This window comes from Typopeltis vanoorti, chromosome 3 (assembly GCF_054136105.1).
Source record: "Typopeltis vanoorti isolate ZY-2024b chromosome 3, IOZ_Tvanoo_1.0, whole genome shotgun sequence".
NCBI classification, from domain to species: domain Eukaryota; kingdom Metazoa; phylum Arthropoda; class Arachnida; order Uropygi; family Thelyphonidae; genus Typopeltis; species Typopeltis vanoorti.
This window is the reverse complement of record NC_143551.1, coordinates 17721288-17741374: the sequence shown is the minus strand read 5'-3', so window position 1 is coordinate 17741374 and position 20087 is coordinate 17721288. Positions and strand designations below refer to the sequence as shown.

Below are 20087 nucleotides of genomic sequence, written 5' to 3'. Positions count from 1 at the left end.
TCTCTCTAGTAAATTTATTTCACACCATACAATTTCAAAATCACTGTTTATTTCAAACTTCATTTTTCCCCTACTTCTGCAGACCTATATGGATACAACTCATTTGCTATCATCAGTAAAACAGCCCCTCCCCCCGTTTTTTTATAATTTCTCTCTTCTCTAAAAATACTATATCCATCAACTACAATGCCAGTCAAGATAACATTTCTGATCAACAACTTTTCCGATATTCCTATTTTCTGAGGCTGGACTGTAATTAATCAATACTATAAACTCTTGACTTATTCCTTATACTTCTCGCATTGATATATAAACAGATGAGGGTGTTTTTAAGGTTTACCATTGACTCTTCATTTTTCCCCGCCTCCCTGTCATTGTTATTTCTGTCAACCGTCCTTGTCCCTTCCTATTCTAATAACTCTACTGTCGTTTCCCTGATCTAATAACCACATATAATCGCTAAACAGCTTCTGTAAAGGTTTATTCCCGCACTCATTCAAAGGCAGACCATCATCGGCATATAATTCCTTTCTCCCATCAAACTCCTCACATACATCCACATTGCCGTAAAGGTAGAGCCTCTGATACTAATGGCTCAGTTAAGTTAAGTTTGAGCGCGGTTAGTAGTTGGAAGGGGACAATAGTTCGATGCTGTTGGCACACTCTCCCTCGATGGGTCTGGACTCCCTGGAGGTATCAAATAATAATAATAATAATAATAATAATAATAATAATAATAATAATAATAATAATAATATCCCACCCCTCTTTTCCTACATATCCTAGATACCAATTCATTCATCATCAATGCCCTTCTCATTTCTCGACTCTCATATCTGCGCAGCACACTGACTACCCTAGCACTTTTACTCTTAATTCTAACACTCTCCAACATCTTCAAATCCCTTGCCACACGATTTATGCTGTTCCCCAAGTCACTCGTCCCAATCATTAAAATCATTTAGTCTACACTATCACCTCTCTTTACAGCTCTAGTAACACACTCTAACCTAACTCCCAGCCAACATTCTTTAAAGACATCTTTGGTTTTTACTCTATTACGAATCATCAGATCTCCTAGTATTATTTTCTTAACTTTTCCCTCCCCTTTCCATCCATCTCTACCAAATTCATACTTTCCATTCTCTTATCCAACTCCCCAATCTCACTTTGTGCTGTCTGCAGTGACTGTGGAGCGCCCTAAATTCCAGTAGAATCTCATTTCCGCACTTCACTCATCCCAGAATCATTCTCGCTTTTATGCACATTCGGCCTTATGTTTTCATGTATCATCTCTTCAATAAGTTTACATTTCCCACATATATACAAATCCTTCTTAACTTCATACCACATGTTTTTCTTAAAGTCTGAGGCATACATTAAGCAAACATACCACCTAACATTATTTTTTTGAACACTGGTAGGATGGGAAACAAGAGATGAACTGTCAGTTACTCGGTTTGTCAAATTTTGCATACGTCCGCTAAAGTCCTTTGCAATGCTCGACGTTGTCTCAGTAATCCCATGTGCATGATCAGTCTTATTGTTTCTCTTGTTTGATGTTGCTAACACATTTGAGTTTTGCATATTCAAGACAGTGCACTCTTTCTTTGATGCTACCACCATCTAAAATAGCATCCCTTGATATGGAGGTCCTCTTCTGTTTTCCATCAAAGTTTTTATTTTTTTATTACCTTCCTTCCCTTCCTGTTACAACCACACTTGTTCTCGTGCAAGTTTCCCTTGCAAGGCACCAAGGGAAGGCCCGATAGTGTTGGTCTGGCAACAGCGGATTCCCTGGGTGTAATTCCTAGCTGCAGATCTGCCAATGGAATCGATATCAGAATCCGTGGCTGAGCATGTATTGATATCTTTTCGCCTACTTCTGCATAACAAGATCCACTAGCATTATTCTTTGACAATAATGTCAATAATGTCTCCTCCACAACCTTAGCATCCAGCAAACCAGCAGACGACAACGTAGCAGAAGTTACATCACTATCATATTCTTCAGTATGTCCGATTCATTCGCGTGTGTTGATATTTGATCCCACTCCTCCATATTCCCAGCATCCAACAAGGCAGCAGGTGACAAAGTAGTATCTTCTTCAACATATGATGATTCCATTTCATCTAGTTGCGATGAAATTTGATCAACTGTTTCTCCTTACTTCCTTGGCAATTAATGCTGATGAGTTGTGCATGGCTGTTCACCTTATGTGTTTCAGCAATTTTCAAAAGTTCAGGCAAACGATCACGAGATACACCAGAAATAACCGTAAAATCCACAACCACTTTTAAATCCGTATATCATATATCTTACATCATTAAAATATTTACAATCATTACAATGCTTACATGGATTTTCCACTAACAAAGTTTGAAACAGAGGACTACATGCTGCAAGCACTATTTTATGAGCTTTTAAACTGAATCCTTTACATGTTAAAGTTACATCAATAAGCGATTCACTAGAAAGCAAGCACTTATAAATATTGGACACAGTGGCCTGATTATCATTCCACTTCAAAAGCAACTTTATTTCCATTCTCATAAAAACTAACTCATAATGTAAGTAAACTATTATGCATAACCATTAAATAATGTACAATGAGAGAGATACAATGTTAGGCCTAACAACCACTGTCCGCTATACAACCAATCCGGTTGTTAGGCCTAACAACCACTATCCGCTACAAACATATACAGCCAATAAACGATCCAAGTATGACCAACATACAATTTTTCACATGCAAATTCAAAAATATCTAGCAGAAAAATTACATCCGTAACTTTAAAGAAGCATCCAAATGGATATCTAACACATATTGATAAATCATCACTGAAGTACTTTTAATATAATCGCACAAACATATCCAATAATTATTTCCTCGGTAATTTTTGTCATGCCAATAATACAAACACTCAATGTTGATTAGTGTAACATATTACCGTAACGTTGATATTTTTAGTCTTAGAAAAGCCACTCATTCAGATTGGTGAACCCAATTAAAAATTTTCACTAAATTTATTCAAAAGTGCATCTCAGCACAATGCTTATAACATTCATATGTAACAAATTGACACTGATAAAACCATTACTATGATAACCTAAGTTATCACATGCATAAACATTCAACCACGTTTTTTGCTTTTACTGTTAAAATAGTTACGAATATTTTTTTGAATGTATTTTTCATTTTCTGTAGGCTTGTCTATTTCTTATACATAGAGAACTTGTTATTAAAAGGTATAAAAATTGAATCATTATATTACTGCGATGTGACATGAATTTTGAAACTGTGTAAGCAGGCAGACTGTTAGTATCATTCAAACCACCCGCATGCTTTCATATCCTCCGTGTAGGATTTGAGTCATTATGATTTTCTCCAATAGGTGGCGGGCTTTGTGTGTCACTATAAGAATGCTACAAAAGATAGAGGAATCGCGTGCAGATGTGGAGTTGATCTTTACTGTGTCGGAGGATTCAAGAAAGTTGTTTGAAAGTGGATGTTTTGACGTGTGTTTTGATTGACTGCCATATAAATTTGCATCGCGTTCTGTCAGAAATTTACTCCACTGATCTTTATTAAGCATGTCATGACGAAAGTGTTTTGTGATATACAGCCAAAGGTATGAAATGCCGATTCATTTTTATTTGTAAACATAGCTAAGGTGGAATGAACTATTTTTATGACTTTCCTCAGCTGGTATGACTTCTTTATGTTGCAGCTTTGTTATCAGCAGAGTTTCATCTTCGTTAAAATAAAAATATTAATATGTGGGTTTTAACCAAGCAATTTAACACTGTGCGATGAAACATGAAAGGGAAAAAACCGCGCTTCGCTCGAATGCTGTCGCTTAGTTACACAGATATTTGCGTCTGATCTCGGAAACAAAAAAAAAAAAAAAAAATATCTTATGTGTTGCCTTTTATTGGAAAGGCAGCAACAATAAGACGTGTATTGGGATATGAGAAAGTGTTTGAATATGTGTGTGTATTTTTGAGAGAAAGAAACGAAGAGTCAAATTCTACTTAAGTAATAATCGAGTCAAACTGGTTTGGGAGACTTGTTTAAATACTTGAAGGATGTTTAAGAAATCATTGCAAGACTATCTCATTTGGTGCTTTTGTGGCTACAAAACGATTGACATTTTTGCGTACAACATTCTAGCTATAATAAACATCATCCATACTGACCATCCGAGATATTTTCATATAGTTAAACTTCTTCGTAGTGTGAGGTGATGTCGCCCCCCTCTTCTTTTGGAAATTCGATGATTATTTTACAAGGTTCAGTATATACAATCTCTTAATCGGATGAAATTGCGTCTTTTTGAAATGCCTTTTCCTAGTAAATAGTTTGATTTAATGAATAAAGAGAATATTAAATAAATGTAGTCTTTCTCACTGTCGTTTTTGTCCAGTGTAATTAGTGATTTGTGGTAATAATGCATGACTTTTCACTACGAGGTTACTAAATAATTCTGGGTTATCTTAGTTTATGTTTCGAAATGAATTTATTTAGCCGTTATTTATGTTGCTTGCACATGCCGGAAGACACAGTATTATATTTAATCAATACTGTGTGTAGATAAGGGTCAAGAGAAAGTAATCTGTTGATATTATTTTTGAAGAGCTGGAATGAAAGGTGAATTGGAGTAGTAGTGAGTCAGCAATTTAACTAAAAGAATGTTGAGTAGCTATGCCAGTTTTGCTGAATAGTGCACATGAAAGTGCCCATAGAAGAGATGTAACAAAGAACAGACAGTGGTTGGAAAGTGACGAGTGATATATAATGAGGCAAAAAAAATCTTTAGCTATGGAAGGCGAAAAAGAAGAGATTTAAGCATGTTCTGGTAAGGAATATTGGAATGGAATGATTTCCTCTCCAATAAGGTAGGGGAAGCTATGCTACCATACTAGGGAAGTGACTATAAGCAAGGTGGTTTCCCATTGCCTTCCTTGCCGTGTTATGTCCTATGGCTGTATCCTGTGTGTTCATGGGTCCAGTATGCCTGTTTTGCGGGATGAAAACCCCCCGAATAAACTGGACGAAAAACTCTACCGTCCATACTCAAGACCAGCTAACTTGACTACGCTGAAGATCCTTAAGCTCCTCGCGTCTCCGATGGGAATCGAACCTAGGACACTTCTTCTCCAGGTATATGGTTGCAAAGCGCACAGCCACTAGGCTAACCGCACGTACCAAGGAATGTTAGATAATGCAAAAATACAAGTACTACCCTTGTGGCAAAAGGAGTTGCAGTTAAGATGGACTATGAGTTGTTGGGAGGAGAGTTATTTGGGATTCATCCAAAGATCAGGCTTGGATATCTGCTGGTGATGTTACACTTATAGATGTCTATGCCACAAATATTTGTGAAATGAATGTGAAAATGTTTAACTACAGTGTCATTATGGTATTTAAAAGGTGAAGAGAAAGCAGATGCACATGCAGTAGGAGGAAGTATTCTTCTACATCTCACCTATGCAGAGAAAATCCATTTTCCATTCCATAATGTGGCCTCAGCAATGCCTTTTGCATACCATTCTATGGCTTCCTTCCAAGTAGGATGTGAGAGAATAATTAGGAAGCCTCTTAACCACCTTACCGGCCATTAAAGATCAAATATGCATCCTCAAAGCTTTCTATCCATCATATATTTCAATGTAATATCAATGGTATTACAATTTTAATATGCACTTCGCATCCATGGAAATGTGGACGTATATATACGTCCTGGCTGGTAGTGTGGTTAAATCTATCTGGCACCCAGCTTGCAGAACTGCTTTACTTTCCCATCTTGGAAGGTAGTCCAAGATGTAGTCCCACTACTCATCTTTACAAAGATGGGGAAGGCTCTGGATCTCCACTGTATGATTGCAGTGTTTTGAAGGGTATCATTCACATTCATTGGATGTTAAGAGGTTGATGTGTGTGTGGGGGGGGGGGGGAAGCCAGAACCTCTTCTCTGGGATTCAACCCATAACATCAGCTGCTTCATGCCTCCTAGTAAGCAAGTGATATTTAACCAGGTGATGGTGACCTTTCACCTGGTAGATCTAGTTGGAATGTCCTCCAACTACAAAAGTATCCTTTTGTCAGTGTCACTGCTCACTGATTGGAAGTGAGCCACACCTTGAGATTGTGAGTTTTATTTAACTAGAATAGGCTATATATTGTGCATTAGCAGCCCATTAGTGGCCTCTGAAATTCTTATGAGTATACTGCATTATACTATATTATATGATTGGATGGTATACCAGCTCGTGTCGTACGAGAAGCAGCTAAAGAATTGTCAGTACCCTTGACCATTTTGTTTAATTTGAGTCTCGGGTCTGGGTTATACCGAGGGGGTGGAAAGAGGGGAAAATAGTTCCACTGCATAAAGGTGGTTCCAAGACTGCTGTTGTAAATTACTGACTGATTAGCATATCAGGAATCATTGTCAAGGTCTTAGAGAAATTAGTCAAGAAAAGAATACAGGATTGGATAGATGAAAATGGGATATTGTATGGGGGACAACATGGTTTTGTGAAGGGTAGATCATGCCTCAGTAACTTGCTCACGTTCTATAACACAGTGACGGCTGAACTGGATAGGGGTAATAGGTTTACAGTGATACTACTGGACCTTGCCAAGGCCTTTGACAGGATACCACATGGAACCCTAATCAGTCATCTGGAACAGATGGGGATAGATATAGGGTTGGTGAGATGGATAGGAGGGTGGTTGAAGGAGAGATACCAGAGAGTGGTTTATGCAGAAGTGGAGTCTAAAAGATGGCTTGTGACTAGTGGTGTGCCACAGGGCTCTGTTCTTGGACCACTGCTTTTCAATTTGTTCATCAATGATATAGGAAAGGATTTGAGAGGAAGTGTTCACTTGTTTGCTGATGATGCAAAGTTGGGTAGAGCAATTGTGAGTGCACAGGATGTCAAAATTTTACAGGATGATTTGGATAGTTTGGAGGACTGGGCTAGGAAAAATGGATGTCAATTTAATGTGGCAAAGTGTAAGGTTATGGGGTGAAAAGAATAGCAGCAGTATATCGCATTGGTGGAACCGTACTCCAGGAGATTGATGAGGCCAGGGATTTGGGAATGTTGGTGGATAGGGAATTGAAGTTTAGGGGGGGCATTGCAAAAGTGACTAAATCAGCTCATCAAATCACTTGGCTTCTGAAAAATACTTTAACATGCAGAGACAAACAAGTTGTTGTTCCTCTGTATCGAGCCTTGATAAGACCCCATCTGGACTACTGTGCCCAGTTATGGACACCAGGGTTTCTTCGTGATGAGGAGGAAGTGGAGAGGATCCAGAGACGAGTGACCAAGATGATAGAAGGTCTGTGGAATGAACCTTATGAGAATAGGTTGAAGATTTGTGTGTTGCAGAGATTGGACGATAGGCAAAGGAGGGGTGATATGATTGAGACATTCAAATTACTGAAGGGTTTCTACAAGATTGATCCAGAAGATATTTTTGAAAATATGACTGGTAGTGGGAGGACTAGGGGCCATGCATGGAATCTGGGCAAGAGCGTGGTTGACAAGGGTGTTAGAGCTAGGTTTTTTACTTGGAGAGTGGTGAATGAGTGGAATAAGCTTCCAGAGTCTGTTGTGGGTGCTACGACCATGAATGAGTTCAAGGCAAGGTATGATAGATACTGTGTCAATGTCTAATAGTTGTTCTTGACATGATGTTAGGGCCTCCCTCGATGAGTCTGTCGGCTCCTTGGAGTTGCCCGGAACAACAACAATAATAATAATAATAATATGGTCTGAAACATGTCGCATTGCTGTTTTAAATCGTTGTTCATTGAAAAATATCAGAAACTCCATTACATTGTTTTATGACTCCTTATATAATACTTGGTATATTCTTTTCTTAAAAAAGTGGTGACAGAGAGTTTGTTTTTATCAGAAGAATATTGATTACCTTGTCCTTCAACATTATGAGCAACATATGTCCAATTTACTCAGCTTTCAGTGATATGGATTGTCATATAGCAAGGTTACTTTTTTGAACTATGGACACCCCGCACCTTTCCTATGGCAGGAGTATATTGTGAATGTAATCTGTTGGAGTTCTCATTGATATAGATGTTTTTTGGTCCTCTGAACAACTTTTTCTCAAGTTACAAATGATGCTTTTGTACTGTTTCATCTAGCATAAACTGTTACTTTTTATCTCATGCTGACAAAGTAATTTTACCCTAAATACTTTATTAAATTTTCAGCTAATATTATTCAGACTCTAGCTAGTTTGCATTGTTTACATTTGCATTGCATAAAGATCATCACAAAATTGCAGATTAATCCTCGCTGATTTAGTTTATAATGAGCTCATAATCAGTTTTTTATTTATGACATTTATTTTTAAAAAGAAGTAATCTTTTTTTTAAATTTCCTTTGGATATTATTATTATTACATGACACCTCCGATGAGTCTAAAGACTCATCGAGAGAGGGCATCAATCTTAAATTCTTAGTCTCCACCACTCAATCCATGAAGTTCGGTGAACTGCAATTACCATCATCCGCACCATCTCCATCTACTGCCCACCACCGCTAGTATTTTCAGACAATCGCAACCATCCATGCCCACTGTAGGATTCGAGCCTGTAGCCTTTTTGACTGGAGAGCAGATATGCTAACCACTCGGCCAACCAAGCCGGCAAATGCGTAGATGTTGTTATTTTAGTCCTCAACCTTATGGATAGCAATATGATATTTTACCAGGGAATGATTAGGGAAAAAGGTGGTTTCCCATTGCTTTCCTTGCTCTAAGTATTTATGACTGTAGACGTGTGTTCACAGGACTGGTTTGCCTGTTTTGGGAGATTAAAAACCTGAATTTCCAGGTGAAAAACCCCCTACCTCCATAGGAGACAGACTAACTCACCTTTAGTTGCAAAAGACCAGATAAAGGTTCCTCCCATCATGGATGGGAATCGAACCAAAGGGTTTAGTCAATACCTACTGAGTTAGAGGCTCAATATAGATTCCCCGCCTCTTTTTTTTTATTTTTGATAAAAATCAGAAAACTTAGCAAGACTAATTTAAAATTAGTACTCACACATAATTCTGCCTTTTACTAATTTATTAATTTTATTTCTTTTATCATTACATAATTTTCATTATAGGAAATATTTCCACAGGTGCATTACTAATAGATAATGAACATAATGACCTGATCAAATTTAAGTTGTGGGCATTAATTTTGCTTAGTTAATTATTAGTGTGGATATTCAGTCAAGCATCACGTTCACTGCATGTCAAGTGTGGGAACAAACTTTCTCTTCTGGAGACAAAGCATGGCAGTAATCAAGGCAATAATAACCCCCCAAATAAGCAAGGCAAGTGGTGTTTTAGTCATCTACCACCAGTACTTTTTTTTCAACTAAGGAAATATCAGGTAGGATAGGAAATATGGTAGGATTTTTCTCTCTCTAAGGAATGTGACTTTTTCTCCCACAAGCAGGCAAATCAGCCCCATGAACACATAACTTATTCCTACATTTTGGAGACATAGCAGAAGAATGGCAAGTCAGTTGCATGAATAATGGCTGTAAACTGCTAACCGGGAGGTTTGAACCCCATCATTGGATAGAAAAGGTAAATAATCATTTAAACCAATAGTTGTCTAAAGGCTTATCGGATATCTCTTTACAAGATTTCCCTCTTAGAAAAAAAAAAATAATGAATAGATCATCAGACTACAGAAAATGCACTTGTTACAGGCTGCTAATACACATAGAAAATAAAACAATTACAAGTGACTTATAGAAAATAATTTGCCAAGATTATCATTTCTATAACTGTTATAACATATTAGCCACCAGTCCATTTTTGATATAGACTGTCCATATTTCAAAGTACATACTTGTCCATTTTGCAAACTATTTACCTTGGTCAATATCTTGGGCCTCACATTCTGGACATTTGTTTTACCTGGCTATCAGAGACTGATATACTAACTGGTATTGAGTGTAAATGTTACAGTACTTTAGGAAGGATAGACAGGAGAGGAGGAAGCGTGTGCTGCTAATGATATTGAATGCAGTTAGGGTAGAAAACTATGACTGCAATACTAGTAAGTTTTTCATCTGGCATTAAGTTTGAAGCCATCTGATGAGGTGGAGTGTAATAAGATCAAATACCTGGTGAGTTACTGTTACAGATCTAATGGATTGGTTGCTAGTGATGACAGAATGTATTACTAAGTAAACATCATCATGGATGACTAATTATCCAAACATTGATTGAGTAGTGCCAAAATCTTAATAGAATGAAGCTGAATTTATTCAGCAGTTGCGAGACAACTTTCCCAAGCATTATGCAGCATAAGGAACTCGTGGTCAAAGAGTTTTAGATCTGATTGTAGTGTTGGGGGGGGGGGTTCATTTAAAGTGCAACAGTTCTGTTTGTCTCTGGCTGGTGACAGTGATCATGCTGCAATGACTTGAAGTGGCTCAATTTTTGGATGTTCCATTCAGATAGTTACATGCTGAACTACAAAGCAGGTATATGACCAGCTGAAGCATATGCTGAGTTCTGTCCCATGGTATCTGTTGATAGATTAGGATACTGCATGGGAGACATTTAAAAAAAAATGCTTAAATGAGGTAAAAGTGGAATTTGTCTCTAGAGTTCAAAGAATAAATAGGGTAGGAGTGAAAACGATGTGTAACCTTAAGCAAGGAATTCTTAAGGAAAAGATGTGGAAGGATGATGTAAACTATGAAAATCATAAAAAAGCAAGCCAGAATAGTTAAATTATTGTATGGCAAGCTAAGTACGACCATGAAAAGAAACTGGCTCTGCTCTGCAAGCTAAAGACAGCCCAAAAGAATTCTATCATTGTGTTGCAAGTAAAGGAATGAATAAGTGTGAAACAATATCTACTGATTGCAGATAGTATGTGAGTGACAGATGTTGAAGAGATTGTTCAACTAATGAGTGCCCATTTTGCTAAAAATTATTAACCTGGTGTATGCAACATTGATCTCACTGCTCTTTTCATTGGATGAAGAAACTTGGGTGCATGAGGAGGTACTAAAGCTGTTGCACAAACTAAATAAGAATTTGGCAAGAGGAGATGGGATGATAGAATATCAGCACAGATGAAGAGTGTTCCTTGTGATCAGGCTATATAATTTGAGTCACTGAACAGGGAAGATTCCACAGGAGTGAAAATATATGATAATCATATTGCACAAGAGGGAGATGCATAGACTTAACTATTAGCTTGCCATATTGTTGGAGTGGTAGTGTGAGGATTTTGGAAAAGTTAGAAAGGGCTTGCATACAGAAATGGATTGATGGAAAATACATGCTTTACAATGTGTTCACATTGATAAAATGTCTTGTAAAACTTTAGGATAGCACAAATTCTGGCACTGATTCCAAGGAGACTGACTTGAAGGAAGGAGATTATGGTTCCATTGTATGAAGCCTTGGTTACACCAGTTAATGACTTCTGGTCACAGATTTAGTCACTTGGTGTTCGAAACGTTTCCAATTTCTTTTCATTTGAAAAGAAATTGGAAAGAGTCCAGAGGAAAAGTAAGGTGGTTTCTGGTCTCTAGAATGTTTAGTATGAAAACACTTTAAGAAAATGCAATTTGCAGTGTAGTCGATAGGAGGAGAGAGAATGATAGAGATATATGTTAGTAAGGGGTTTTTATTGTATTAATGTTGAAGTTTTTTCATAGAATGGCAGGAGATAGTTGAAGGGAAAAGAGGTCACTCCCAAATACTGTATAAGGAGGATGTGAGCAACGGAGAAGGAAGCAGGTTTTTTGCATGGACAGTAGTGAATGATTGGAATAATGCATGCAGTGAATGTATTTAAGGCACAGCAAATGTGAGATAGACTTCCATGAAGTCAGATTCATGGAGGTCTGAAGATAATGATATGTGAATCTGAATCATCTGGTGCAGTGGTGCCTCGCAATTCCACAGTTGAATTTCACGGGGTGCATGGATTTGTGCGATGTAATTTCTTGTTGGGCTGCGTTTGTTGTTTGTGCTAATTTTCAATTCTGCATTTTTCAGAAAGTAAAAGTTTTGTGCATCTGCAGTTATTTTTTTGAGTGAAATTTAAGAATGGGTCCAAAGAGAAGTGAACAGAGGAATAATTCAGGAAAGAAGCACACTTGGTTGAGCATAGAGAAGAAGAAAGAAATTTTAGATAAAGCAGAAAGGTAAAACAATTACAGATGTAGCTCAAGAGAATGGCATTCCTAGGTCAACTGTGGCAACATTTTTTCAAAACAGAGAGAGAAAGAGAGAGAAGATTATGGGTGCTAGGATGGATGTCTGCTGGTGCAGTGAAGATTTCTGACAAGAATAGATCTTCAATCAATGAAGGGATGGAAAAGCTGCTTATCACCTGGATTAGAGAAAGAGAGATGAACGGAGATCCAGTAACTCAGGCAATGATCTGTGAGAAGGCTAGGTTAATTTTTGAAGAATTGCAGAAGAAAACTCCAGGATGTACCTCAGATCAAACTGAGGAATTCAAAGCAAGTTGAGGCTGGTTTCACAGATTCCAAGGTAGAACAGGCATCCATAGTGTTCTCATGGGGGAAGCTGCCAATGCAGATAAAGAAGTTGCAGAAAAGTTTGTGAAAAAATTTGAAGATTTAATCAGGAAGGAAGGCTACCTGCTACAGCAAATTTTTAACAGGGATGAAACTCGGTTATTTTGGAAGCACGTGCCAAATTGAACTTACATCACGCAAGAAGTGAAGCTCCCAGAACATTAGCTTATGAAAGATAGGCTTACCTTGTTATTGGCAGCAAATGCAAGCAGAGACTTTAAACTAAAGCCACTTCTGGTCTACCATTCAGAAAATCCTTGGTACTTTGGAAAGAAAATCATTAAGTCCAAAGTGCCAGTGATGTGGAAATCCAGTGCAAAAGCCTGGGTAGACCAGCAAGTTTTCAAAGATTGGACTTTTGAGGTGTTTGCCCTGAGCGTGAAGAAGCTTTTCACTGACAACAATTTGCCTTTGATCTTTGACAATGCTAGTGCCCACCCTCAAGACTTAGAGGACATTCTTGAAATTGACTTTGACTTCATCAAAATCCAGTTCTTGCCTCCAAACATGACATCACTGATCCAACCCTGTGGAATAATAATAAACCCATGGATCAAGAAGTGATTGCATGTTTTAAAAAACTTTACACCAAGGCTTTATTCTCATGGATTTTCAACATGACTCACTCTTCTGACAAGACACTGAAGGACTTCTGGAGGACAGAGTTCAACAGTCTCCATGCCATTTCATTTATTAAAACTGCCTGGGATGGAATGACATAGAGAATCCTTCGTGCATTGTGGAAGAAACTCATTCCTAATTTTTCTCAGGTTGACAACGGTGCAAATCAGGCAGCTGGAGAATCAGCTGCAGCCATGCGAGAGATCATTTTGATGGTGGAGAATATTGACATAGAAGATGTTGATGAGGCTGATGTAGAAGAGCTTGTGGAGGATCACGATGATGAACTGACTGCGGAAGAACTCGGAGCACTCAGCGAACAGCAAACAAAGGAGAGAGAGAAAAAGAGGAATTTCACCTGAAGAAGAGGATGGCAGGGAAAAAGGGCCGATGCCAACAGCTGCCATTAAAGAAGTTTTATTCCATTGGGAGAAGGTGCAGTCTGTTTGTTTGGAATGGCACCCCCAACACTGCTGATGTGAGTAGAATGACAGACTTGTTCAACAACACCATCATGCATCACTTCAAAACCATCTTGAAAAAGAGAGAGACAGTCCACCTTTGAACAGTTCCTCATCCTTGTTCAAGCAAAGATGAGACATAGAGATGAGACATTTTTCACTTGGTTAGAGTATAATAAATTTAGTTTAATCCTTTATCCAAGTGTGATAGTTATGACAATGTGAAGATACTTTCAGGTGCAAACTTTGTTTGCCCACACTTGGATAAAGGATTAAACTAAATTTATTATACTCTAACCAAGTGAAAAATAAACTTTCAACATCTTTCTCTAAATCCAGAGTAATTTATTAAAAAAGGGTGGCACACCATTTGGCAACTCCTATAGGTAGAGATGACCTGCGAATGCTTCTGCCTAGTATCTCAGCTTGGGCCTGGCTCCCACTGAAGAGACCTCAATAAAGGTCGAAACTAGTCTGGGTAGTGGCCCTTCCCTTAATGCATAACATCAGACATATCCACAAGGAGATGTGTTTTGCATTATGGGAGATGCTGAGACGGGAGTGTTGGTAGCTTGCTCCGCCTTTGCAACGAGTTGCCCTGGTGTTGTACCACCTTACTTACAGTCCTGAAGATACTTTCAGGCACAAACTTTGTTTGCTCACACTTGGATAAAGTGTGAGCAAAATAAATTTATTATAGGATAAAGAAGACTTCCTTTCAACATCTAAGGCTAATAGATTGTATGTATTGTGTATACAATAGTGTATTTTGTAATTTAGTATATTATACAATAGTAAAATACGTAAAGTAAATAATATGGTGTATTTCTCTTCCACTCCCCCATTAGGGGGGATGGGGGTCCGACAACAAATTAATCTATTTTCCATAGACTTATATGGGGAAATATCATCCTGCAACTCGACATTAATTTGGCGTTGGATTAGTGTCGAATTGTGAGGCACCACTGTAATTATTTTAATTGCTACTTTAGTTGTGTTAGTTCTGAACTGTCATTCAAAATATTAGTAACACTAAAGATATGAAAACTTGAAGTGGATAAATAGTGGCGGGTGAAGAGGACACTATTCTATTTTAATGTGATAAACCTTCAAACTATTGACCGGGTCATATAGTAAAGAGAATTTTTCTTTTTTATGGAAGGCAGGGAGGCGTGCATCAATGGAAGTTGAATTAATGCACTCAAAAAAAGGGATGAAAGCTAGATTTTTCTGTAGTGAAGGGTGAAGAATCACTATAAAACAAATTAACAGAAGGCCCAACACTCGAAGGACCATTCCAGAGCTTCGCTCATATTGTACAATCCATCCATAAAGTAGCAGCAAAAATTTTGGTCATAAGGCTTCATCTTTTCAAAGGAAATTGGTGAACTAATAAAGAAATGCAATGCCATTAAGCAGCAATACAAGATTCAAAAATACGCACAATCTATGTGCTTATTTAAAAGAATTAAATGATCAATTATATGTAGCCTTTTGAAAACAGGAAAAATCACATTCAGGCTATCTGTCAAAAATTATAACTATATCAAAATACTCATAAAACCAGAGAAATGTACCAGGTAGCTAATTTTGTCTTCAGGTATCTTACTAAAAATAGTAATATACCTGAAGACAAAAATGAACTCTTAGTGTGGAAGAACCACTTCAAAAAATTTTTATTGTATACAGGTATTGCCATGGAGTCGGAAGACATCATGGGAGACCCAATTTATACATGCAATCCATCACACCTCTCCTTGAAACCAGGTGAATTTTAATTGAACTCCATTAACAGATAAAATGCTAACAGCAGACTCTGGAAATACATTCCATTCATTCACAACTCTCCAAGTGAAAAATCTAATCCTCATGTTCCTACTAACCACACTTTTACTTAATTTCCAATTTCCAGGGATCCTCCTCTAGCTAGGTGCTGAAACATTTCTCCTGCATCAATCCTATAACACCTTTTTTAAGTAACTTAAATGTTTCTATCATATTGCTTTTTCTTTCACCTATCAACCAACTTCTGCAGTCCACACACACCCTCAATTGTTCCTCATAGGGAATGTTCTACTTGCCATCCTGGTTGCTTCCCTCTAAATACTCTCCACCATTTTCTCATCCTCAAGAAACTCTGAAGACCAGACCTGAGCACAGTAAATCAGATGTAGATATATCAAGGTCTTATAAAGAGGAATAACAACTTCCTTGTCTCTACTTTGTTAGTGTGTTCTTCAATAGTTTAGTAATCTTATGAACTACCTTTTTGCAATATATCCTCTACACTTCAACTCTGTCTACCACCTCCACCAGTAAATTCCTAGCTTCATCTAATTCCTGGAGTACAGTTCCATCAGTGTGGTACACAGCTTGTAATCTGTTTATCCCAAAATGCATGACTTTACATTTTTCCACATTAAACTGACATCCATTATCTTTTGCCCTACTGATAACCTATTTAAATCATCCTGCAAGTTCTTCACATTGCCTATTTGCCTACTCTACCAAATTTTGCATCATCAGCAAACACTTGAATATTTCCTTTCAAGTTATTTCCTATATCATTTATTCATAAACGAAACAGTGGTGGTACTAGCATTGAACCTTGTGGCATGCCATTAGCTACCAGCTTTTGCCTGGATTCTGCTCCTCCATATACTGCTTTTTAATATCTTTCCAGCAGCCACTGTTATCTATATAACCAGTGTTATGTGCATCCCAATTTGTTCTAATTGCATAATGGAGTTCCACGTGGTAATTGGTTAGATGCCTCTCGTAAAATGCAGCAGAGTCATTGTGTAGCCATTTCCCTTATTTATCTCAGCTGTCACTTCGTTATAAAAAGTTGTAATGATTACAAGGCATGACCGACCCTATACAAAGCCATGTTGTTCCTCATAGAGTATCATATTCCTATCCACCCATTCCCAAATTCTCTTTTTGACAAATTTTTATGTACCTAGCTGTGGAGAGTATATACTTTTTTATTTTAATATATACTACCCTCCATAGCATTTTCATTTTCTGAAGCTCATTGTTTTAATGATATTACTCATCCATCTAACTCCTACCTGATTAACCCTCCTTATCTTAGGTATAGAATTTAATATAGCTTTCTCTAGATGCTCTTTAACTGTCTCCCATGCAGTACTAACATCCTTTTCTTGCAATAACTCCTCCTTCACAGAGTATTCTTCATTATTTATTCTCCCAAGGCAAGACCATGGGGTCACTTGCCCTTAATCAGAGGCAATGTGGCCACCTTAGTTATGGATAGTCCTTCTGATTCTATGACCAGGTGCAATAATCTTGTACCTTGTCCCCTCCATCACATGCTGCCTCAAGTACAGTTTCTGAACAGGTTGAAGTTATTGGGCAGGGAAACTAATATTGAAAAGGTTGAGTGTAAGAGAGAGAAACTTTAGCACTGATTGTGTATTTATTGATCCTTATAGGCAGAATAAATTGCAGAAGAGAGGGGATAAAAATCGGCATAGGACTACGGTAGTTAGTGACTTATATATCAGTTCTAAAGCCGGTACAAGATCTAGAGGGAATCTGCAATTTTTGTATACCAATGCTAGAAGCATTCGAAATAAGAGAGAAGAATTTTTGGCATTAGTCAGTGAAATCTCACCAAAAGTTGTAGGCATTAGTGAAACTTGGCTGTCAGCAGAAGATGTGGTCACTGGAATTGAATGTGATGGGTACAGTATTTTCAGGGAGGATAGAGAAGATAGAACAGGAGGAGGAGTACTGTTGATGATAGCTGATGTGTTGCAGCCAAAGAAAGTAGTATATCATGATGATAGACATGTGAATGAGAGTTCATTTGAGGCAGTCTGGTGCAAAATAGTGACCAATGCAACCAAATATACAGTTGGATGCTGCTATAGGCCAGGGAGTACGGGGGGAGATATTGAATTCATGCATCAGCAACTTAGTGCAATGAGTGAAGGCTTGGTGATTATTATGGGGGATTTTAATTATGGTGATATCAATTGGAAGGAGGAAATATCACGTAGCAAAAAGGAAATGGAGTTCATACATCTTCTACGAGATAATTACTTGAAACAGCACATAACTGAAGGGACACGTGGTGTGAGAGTGTTGGACCTGGTTATTGGTTCAGAGGTTATATGCATAAGTAAGGTGTCCTCGTTACCTCCAGTTGGTGAAAGCGATCATGTGGTATTGACTTCGGAGGTTGCAAAATCTGTGGATTTTTCTATTAAGAAGGGGTATGTACAGAACTACAGGTTAGGCAATTATAACAAGCTTCGGAGTGAGCTTGCAGCCATCCCATGGCAGAACATATTGCAAGGGAAAGATGTTAGCAGTGCTTGGGATAAAATCAGCGGGTATCTGAGGAAAGCAATATCAGATTGCGTCCCCATGGTCAGGAGGTCAAACAAGGCAGGCATTAGATGGATGAGCAGTAGTATCAAGCTTGAACTGCAAAAAAAGAAAATGTTATGGAGAATGTACAAGGAGGAATGCGATCAGTACACCCATGAGCAGTACAAGGCTCAAGCTAGGAAGGTTACCAGCATAGTAAGAAAAGCTAAATCAGATTATGAGAAGACCTTAGCCAAAGAGATCAAAGGTAATCCCAAAGAGTTCTTCCGCTATGTGGCAAGTAAGAGGAAGAATGACTTCGGAAGGATAACCTTAGTGGGTGCTGATGGTATTGAGGTGACAAAATCAGATGTAATAGTCGAGTTACTGAGTGATCACTTTTCAAAAGTCTATCACCCAAGTGAGGATATCTCTATACCTACAGCAATACCTAATGTGAGAATTGAAGCTAAAGAATCAGAGGTATTAAATATATTGCAAAACTTAAATGCAAACACTGCGGTAGGCTTAGATGGAATATCAGCTCGGGTGTTGCGTGAATGTGCAAATGAATTGTCAACCCCTCTTACTTGGATATTTAATTTAAGTTTGAACTCTGGTATGGTCCCTAGGGAGTGGAAGTTAGGCAAAGTGGTTCCTTTGCATAAGGGTGGCTCTAAAACTGCGGTATTAAATTACAGACCAATCACCATCTCAGGAGTAGTGGTAAAAGTATTGGAAAAATTGGTTAAAGACAAAATTCAAGAATGGGTGGATCAGGATATGATACTCTATAGAGGCCAACATGGTTTTGTTAAAGGTAGATCCTGCCTTAGCAATCTATTAACTATTCATAATAGAATAACATCTGAGTTGGACAAAGGAACTGGCTACACAGTGGTACTTCTGGATTTTGCTAAGGCTTTTGACAGGATACCCCATAGAACACTGTTACGCAAATTGGAGCAGATGGGAATGGATATTAAATTGGTGATGTGGATAGGAGAATGGCTCAGGGAGAGATACCATAAGGTGGTGTATGGAGGAGCAGAGTCCAGAATGAGGCAGGTGGCCAGTGGTGTGCCTCAGGGCTCTGTGCTTGGGCCAATGTTGTTTAATTTGTATATAAATGATATAGGAAACGGCTTAAAGGGAGATATTCAGTTGTTTGCTGATGATGCAAAGTTGTGTAGTGCAATAAAAAATCAAGCTGATGTTGAAAGTTTGCAGGAGGATTTAAATATGCTGGTAAAATGGGCAAAAGAAAATGGATGTCAGTTCAATGTGGAAAAGTGTAAAGTCATGCATTTTGGGATTAAAAGATTACCAGGGGTGCTTAAGGGTCAAAGCTGTATAACTGAGAGGAGACCTCCACATAGCCTTTAAAGGAATGCGGAGAACCGACCAGGGCTTCTGACCTAATGTCCAATCCTCACCTTCTCGTGGTGCATCCTGTTGGGTATCTACTTTGATACTGAACGAACGAGGATGGGCTGGCAATTTGGGATTTAGCCGACCAAATTGTATTCTTATTGGTTAAACCAAAATAAAAAATGATGGTACAACATGACAAAATTTCATGCCGGCTGGGGCGTCGCCCGGTTAAACAAGGCCCCCGTTGTTTTCGCCAGGGAACCAGGGCGAACAGCGAAAAGTCAGCTACTGGAACAAATCTGAAAACAAACCCCAACTCAACATCACCAGAGTTAAAGATCGGTACTATCAACGTAAGAAGCCTGAATGGCAAAGAAATGGAGCTAGCTGAGGAATTAGATAAGTACCAGATCGACATAATAGGGGTGACTGAAACAAAAAAGACCAAAACTGGTGAGATCTTTCTGAGCAATAAATACAAAATGTTATATTCAGGCAATGACAATCAAGGAAAAGAAGGAGTAGCCATAGTATTCAACACAAAATACGAGGCTAATCTTCTTGAATGGCAGGCAGTCTCAAGTAGAGTAATGTGGGCAAATATGAGAATGGTGAACTGGACAATGAGACTTATTTGTGCCTATGGTCCCACAGAAGGTTCTACTAAGGTAGAAG

At 38.2% G+C, this 20087-nt stretch overlaps 1 protein-coding gene across 2 annotated transcripts in view; it reads left to right on the top strand.

Annotated features, from left to right (window-relative positions):
• Nucleotides 1-3455: 3455 nt before the first annotated feature.
• Nucleotides 3456-20087, top strand: part of LOC150107959 (prominin-1-A-like) — a 566181-nt gene continuing 549549 nt past the window's right edge. For both annotated transcript variants that reach the window (XM_090390573.1, XM_090390570.1), the window contains exon 1: nt 3456-3633. The gene's annotated coding sequence lies outside the window, so the exon portion shown is untranslated. The remainder of the gene's footprint in view (nt 3634-20087) is intronic.